Raw genomic sequence first — 7,500 nt, 5'->3', positions numbered from 1 at the left:
TGTATCCATCACACACACACACACACACACGTCCTGTGAGTCAGCGTTCCAGACGCTCCCCCACAATAGCATGGATTTAAAATTTCTAATGGCTGTGATGTGGTTGCAAAACTGACCAGAAGCCAAGCACATGTACATATGCGCACGCGTGCGCGCGCGCGCACACACACACACACACACACACACACACACACACACACACACTCACTCTGTTTGTTCAAAGCCGTACTATGAAAGAATTGGCAGTGATATTGCAGGAAGCTGAAAAGACGTTCAGTCAGACAAGCGCGCGCTCACACACACACACACACACACGAGTGATACGCATCATTTATGTAAACCCTCCGTAAAAATACATGGCACCAAATTTAGTAAGACCAGGTTCAGACAAGTTTTAGAAAGTCTGGAACTACACACATACATGAACACACACGTACACACACATACATGTACACAAATATATGTATACACACACACATACATGTACACACATACATGAACACAAATATATGTATACACATACACATACATGAACACACACATACATGTACACACTCATGTACACACACACATGTACACACAAATACATGAACACACATACATGTACCTACATATAAATGCGCACACTTACACTCACACTCACACACACACACAGAACTATGAAACAAAACACAAAAGTAGAAAAAAGAACAAGCGGTAAAGTTGAGACGTCCTGTCAACCCTCAGACAGCTGTGTGTGTGTGTGTGTGTGTGTGTATGTGAGTGTCACAGGGAGAGAGAGAGAGAGAGACAGACAGACGTACACAGACTATAATCACTGGTCCTGAAACTAGCTTGTCCAATTACAGGACACTGATTGTGGCTAATTAGTGGCACATGTGAGCATACATACATATATATATATATATATGTGTGTGAGTGTGTGTGTGTGTGTGTGTGTGTGTGTGTGTTGCTTCTGGCACTGTTCTGCAGTTTTTTTTTGCCATGTGCATATCTGTGTGGAAACCGCAGACACTAAAGTCACTGAAGCTTGGAATTCTGGGATGGCAGGAGACCTGATAAAAAAACAGCCCCCATAATAAAGACATCTAATTATAACTATAGAGAGTGGCGTGTGTGTGTGTGTGTTTGTCTAAAGGCATATGGATCCAATCATGACCCAGTACATCAAGGAGAAGAGCAGAAGTCATCTCCCAAAGAACCCAAATAAACGATTTAACATACACAGCCATTCCCCCGCCCCCGATTAGAGAGAGAGAGAGAATGAGGGGGAGGGGTGGAGAGAGAGAGAGAGACAGAGAGAGAGAGAGAGTAACCAGAAGCGATCGTATATGTTTATAAACAGCAGCAAACTGTCCAGCCTACAGTTCTGTGTCCAGCCTTCTGCTACAGTGACGTCATGGTGATGTCACGGTGATGTCATTTAAAGGAGTGAGACTTGTTTGCTGAACAGGAGTTCACGTGTACAGAAGAGACTCACGTGAGCTGGCAGTGTCACCATGAATCCCTGTAGTCCCTTTAATTAGTGTCATCAGAAGTGTGTGTGTGTGTGTGTGTGTGTGTGTGTGTGTGTGTGTGCACTGTGTGTGTGTGAGACGCTGTCCTGGCCAATCACGTCACAGGCCAAGTTTACAGCAGCGTGTCCTAAACCCCGCCCACTCTCGTTGCCTGGCCCCGCCCCTACACTCCCACTCTCAGCACTTCCAGTGGCTACCCGGAGACTCCGTGGATTCCTAGAAGTTCCAGCGGGGGCTTCGAACCGGCAGTCACATGCAGTCAAGAACGAGGAGGATCAAATACGCGCCAGACGAACGTGTCCTTTTGATGGACGTTTGAATGAACAAAAACCGACCAAAACCGGCAGCTGGGAGAGTGGAGTCCAGACGGTCCAATGGCATCGCGGTTTGTCCCGGGTCGGGACGGCGTCTGCCGCTTTCTATAGAACTCTCTGTGAGACCACCACTGAGACAGCTGTTGAACCTTCAAAGCCCCTTCGGAGTAAAATAAGTCTCTGTGGTATGCGTTTTCACACACGCGCACACACACACACACACACACGTGCACTGAAGGCCACCAGGAGAACATGCATGTTAGAGGCAGGTGTGTCAGTGTTGGAAATAAACTGCCAGAGAGTAGCTCTCCAGTGTGTGTGTGTGTGTGTGTGTGTGTGTGTGTGTGTGTGTGCGCTCTTTGTTTTCTCTCTTTAATTTCACTCTTTAATCTACTCCTGCACACAGTGAATCACGCACTTCACACACTCCACACACTCCTCACACTTCACACACTCATCCATTACTCAAACAAACTGGTTTAAGATCACAGTAGCAGACGGGTTCGAGATCTGTAGTCTTGACTACCGAGTCTGAGTCTATAAGCCAAGCTGCATTTCCCACGATACCGTTATACGGTAACGGTAGTTTAAAGTCTAAAGGCAAAGGATGCAATGGCTCTGCAGAGCGCTAACACCTTTTGCTGGAACACTGGGACTGATCTGGTTTCAGTTGCACATCTGTAAAAAAAAGCAGCAGATGTCCATGAGGCCTTGCTCCGCTGATCTAGGATCAGTGGTACGGGAGTTCCCTTTCCCGGCACTGATCCAGAGTCTCCTGCACAAACTTCCATTACGGCAGTAATCTGGCAGGAATGCACTCCAGGGATTCCCAGAATTCCTGACTGAGCCTTTGATTTGCCTTCAGCCCCAGGTGCATTCTGGGTAATGTGCCAAACCTCACAGGTTACAAGTCACAAGTGAACACTAAAGGGAACTGTGGCAGCAAACTGTAAATTACACACCTGCACACACACACACACCTACACACACACACACGCACCTACACACACACACCTACACACACACACACCTACACACACACACACCTACACACACACACACACACGCACCTACACACACACACACACACCTACACACACACACCTACACACACACACACACACGCACCTACACACACACACACCTACACACACACACACCTACACACCTGCACACACACACACACCTACACACACACACACACCTACACACACACACACCTACACACCTGCACACACACACACACCTACACACACACACACACCTACACACACACACACACCTACACACACACACACAAACCTACACACACACACACACCTACACACACACACGCACCTACACACACACACACCTGCACACACACACACACACTCTTCTCTATGTAGAACTCTGTACTCCGCTCTGTGTAGAACTCTCTACTCCTCTCTGTGTAGAACTCTCTTCTGCTCTCTCTGTGTAGAACTCTCTTCTCCTCTCTCTGTGTAGAACTCTCTACTCCTCTCTCTGTGTAGAACTCTCTACTCCTCTCTGTGTAGAACTCTCTACTCCTCTCTGTGTAGAACTCTCTACTCCTCTCTGTGTAGAACTCTCTACTCCTCTCTGTGTAGAACTCTCTTCTCCTCTCTCTGTGTAGAACTCTCTTCTCCTCTCTCTGTGTAGAACTCTCTTCTCCTCTCTCTGTGTAGAACTCTCTACTCCTCTCTCTGTGTAGAACTCTCTACTCCTCTCTGTGTAGAACTCTCTACTCCTCTCTGTGTAGAACTCTCTTCTCCTCTCTCTGTGTAGAACTCTCTACTCCTCTCTCTGTGTAGAACTCTCTACTCCTCTCTGTGTAGAACTCTCTACTCCTCTCTGTGTAGAACTCTCTTCTCCTCTCTCTGTGTAGACCTCTCTACTCCTCTCTCTGTGTAGAACTCTCCTTTCCTCTCTCTGTGTAGAACTCTCTACTCCTCTCTGTGTAGAACTCTCTACTCCTCTCTCTGTGTAGAACTCTCTACTCCTCTCTGTGTAGAACTCTCTACTCCTCTCTCTGTGTAGAACTCTCTACTCCTCTCTGTGTAGAACTCTCTTCTCCTCTCTCTGTGTAGAACTCTCTACTCCTCTCTGTATGGAGTACTTTGTTGCACTCTAAAGTGACCCTGGGCCTGGGAAAGACCCTGTATAAATAATATTATTTTAATATTGTTATTGATGCAGACCAGAAATGTACCAAAGAAGGAGTGAGAGGTAGAGAGAGACAGAAAGAGAGAGAGGGACTCTTCCCTCATCCCTCGCTTGTGAGATCTGGAAGAAAATAAGTCTGAGGTCTATAAATAAAACAAACTAAACTGGGGCAGTGACATCAGTTGTTTTAAAAGACCAGCCACAGTGTGTGTGTGTGTGTGTGTGTGTGTGTGTGTGTGTGTGTATGCGTGCGTGTGCGTGACTGCGTGTATGTGTATGTGCTATGTGTGCACATGTGCATGTGTGCGTGCATGTATATGTGTCTTTGGCTGAGTGTGTGTGTGTGTGTGTGTATGTGTGTGTGGGGGGGGAGTGGTGTGCCTGTGTGTGTATTTCTGTGTGTGTTTGCATGTGTGTGTGTGTGTGTGTGTGTGTGTGTATGTGTGCATGTATGTGGGCGTGTGTGGGTGTTCAGTTGTGTGTGTGTTTGTGTGTGTATTTCTGTGTGTGCACATGTCGGCTGTTTGTATGTGGCTGTTGGCTGTGTGTATGTGCGTGTACGCGCGTGCGAGTGTGCGATTGTGCGTGTGTGAGTGTGTGTGTAACCTTGCGCTCCTGCCAGGTCTGGGAGTGTGTGTGGAAGTCACCACATTCTCATAGCACCTCCTGTGCCCTGATGAAAGCCACTCCAGTATTTAACTCTCAAACACACTTTATCCTGTGACACTTTTTACAGAAGAGTTCAAAAATAGTCCATTAACTGTTTCCTGTTTTTATAACTGACTAATTTAGTCTCATCCGTTTTTGGTCCCTTATTAATCTCTTTGTATAGCCCACAGCAGACGTCACGTGGCACTACTGGGGTTCGAACCACACCAAAGCCCGACGTCCGTACTAAAACCGAGTCTTTAACTGTGACGGGGAGTGACGTCCATATACTCTACACAAAACTACATTTGTTCTTTGTGTGTGTTAATATCCTTAAAAGTAAACGGTTTACAGTGTGTGTGTGTGTGTGTGTGTGTGTGTGTGTGTGTGTGTGTGTGTGTGTGTGTGTGTGTGTGTGTTAATATTCTTAAAAGTCTCTCTGATGGTCCAATATTTTCTGTATGATGCTGATAAATGCTATTTTTGGGTATACTGTATATGTGTTTTTATGTGTCTCTGTTTGTGTGTGTGTGTGTGTGTGTGCGTGTGTCTGTATGTTTCTTTGTGTGTCTATACATACACACACACCCACACACACACCCACACCCACACCCACACACATATAGAGATACACCCCCACATGCAAACACACGCACACACTCGGCTGTGTCTCTACATCCTGTAAAGGTTCAGGAACTGTGATTGTGTGGGCTGACCTTAGAACGCTGTGATCGCCTCCTACCAACACCCCACACACAATGTCCGAACTGGGTGGGCAGGTTAGACCCTCGACAGGGAGAAGTGAGAACAGCTCATTTTAACTCTGACGCCCCACCCACCCTTACAGGGCGGCTTCCAGACACGCCAGATTAAAGTGTAATCCAGTCATGTCTTAGACGCACTGCTAAACTCACAGACGCACTGATAATCTCACAGAGACACTGATAATCTCACAGACATATTGCTTTATTTCTGGATGCAGTATTATCACAGTACTGTTGCTAAAGACTCATTTCTGTGTCTTTGCAATATATTATCATATATTACACACTCCATACACTTAATATATTTAATATATCATACTGTGTAAACCTAGTTATACTGTATATTCATCTGTTCACCACAGACTGTGTTAAACACTACACACAGTTCTGTGTCTACAGTTCTTAAACACCACACACAGTTGTGTCTACAGTTCTTAAACACCACACACAGTTGTGTCTACAGTTCTTAAACACCACACACAGTTGTGTCTACAGTTCTTAAACACCACACACAGTTGTGTCTACAGTTCTTAAACACCACACACAGTTCTGTGTCTACAGTTCTTAAACACCACACACAGTTCTTAAACACCACACACATAATTCCCATAACTGTATGTGTATCTGTGATTTTCTGAGCACTACTGAAGAACCTTACGTTAACACCCACTCACATTTTACACAGCACGTGTGCAGACTCACGCGGTCACACGCACGCTCATAACGCGACTGACCGCCGACTCACGTGGTCACACGCACGCTCATAACGCGACTGACCGCCGACTCACGCGGTCACACGCACGCTCATAACGCGACTGACCGCCGACTCACGCACGCTCATAACGCGACTGACCGCCGACTTACGCGGTCACACGCGCGCTCATAACGCGACCGTGGTCTCAGTTTAACGTTTGGAAGTGCTAGAGGCACATGGGTGGCGACGCCTCCGCTCCGGCGTTCCCGTCCGGCCGTGCACGGGGAAGGCTCCTGCCGCCGGGGTGAGTCAGAAGGGAGAGCCCCTGCAGGGTAGATGAACCCCAGTCGGAGAGAGAGAACGAAATAAGATACAAAAAGAGAGATGAAGAGGAGAGGATGAGCTCGGGAGAGGAGAGGGAATTCAGGCTGAGTATTAAAACAGAGCGAGGGAGAGAGGGGGGGAGAGGGAGCGAGGGAGAGAGGGAGAGGGGGAGAGAGAGAGAGAGAGGGAGAGAGGGAGGGAGGGAGATGGAAAGTTGGAAGCAGGACAAAAAAAACAACAAGCAAGGAGATGAGGAGACAGAGGTGAGAGGAGACAGAGGCGATGAGGAGACAGAGGAGATGAGGAGACAGAGGTGAGAGGAGACAGAGGTGAGAGGAGATGAGCAGACAGAGGTGAGAGGAGACAGAGGAGATGAGGAGACAGAGGAGATGAGGAGACAGAGGTGAGAGGAGACAGAGGTGAGAGGAGATGAGGAGACAGAGGTGAGAGGAGACAGAGGAGATGAGGAGACAGAGGAGATGAGGAGACAGAGGTGAGAAGAGACAGAGGTGATGAGGAGACAGAGGTGAGAGGAGACAGAGGAGAGAGGAGATGAGGAGACAGAGGTGAGAGGAGACAGAGGAGATGAGGAGACAGAGGTGAGAGGAGACAGAGGAGATGAGGAGACAGAGGAGATGAGGAGACAGAGGTGAGAAGAGACAGAGGTGATGAGGAGACAGAGGTGAGAGGAGACAGAGGAGATGAGGAGACAGAGGTGAGAGGAGACAGAGGAGATGAGACAGAGGAGATGAGGAGACTGAAGAAACAGAGGTGAGAGGAGACAGAGGTGAGAGGAGACAGAGGAGAGAAGAGATGAGGAGACAGAGGTGAGAGGAGACAGAGGAGATGAGACAGAGGAGATGAGGAGACTGAAGAGACAGAGGTGAGAGGAGACAGAGGTGAGAGGAGACAGAGGAGATGAGGAGACAGAGGTGATGAGGAGACAGAGGTGAGAGGAGACAGAGGAGATGAGACAGAGGAGATGAGGAGACAGAGGTGAGAGGAGACAGAGGAGATGAGGAGACAGAGGAGATGAGGAGACAGAGGTGAGAGGAGACAGAGGAGATGAGGAG

At 47.9% G+C, this 7,500-nt stretch overlaps 1 protein-coding gene across 1 annotated transcript in view; it reads right to left on the bottom strand.

Annotated features, from left to right (window-relative positions):
* The window catches only part of LOC113592012 (protein eva-1 homolog A), a 13,024-nt gene that overhangs the window by 3,530 nt on the left and 1,994 nt on the right, over positions 1–7,500 (bottom strand). The gene's annotated exons all lie outside the window — the stretch shown is intronic.

Source organism: Electrophorus electricus, chromosome 8, assembly GCF_013358815.1.
Source record: "Electrophorus electricus isolate fEleEle1 chromosome 8, fEleEle1.pri, whole genome shotgun sequence".
Classification (NCBI taxonomy): domain Eukaryota; kingdom Metazoa; phylum Chordata; class Actinopteri; order Gymnotiformes; family Gymnotidae; genus Electrophorus; species Electrophorus electricus.
This window is presented reverse-complemented; position numbering and strand designations above follow the sequence as displayed.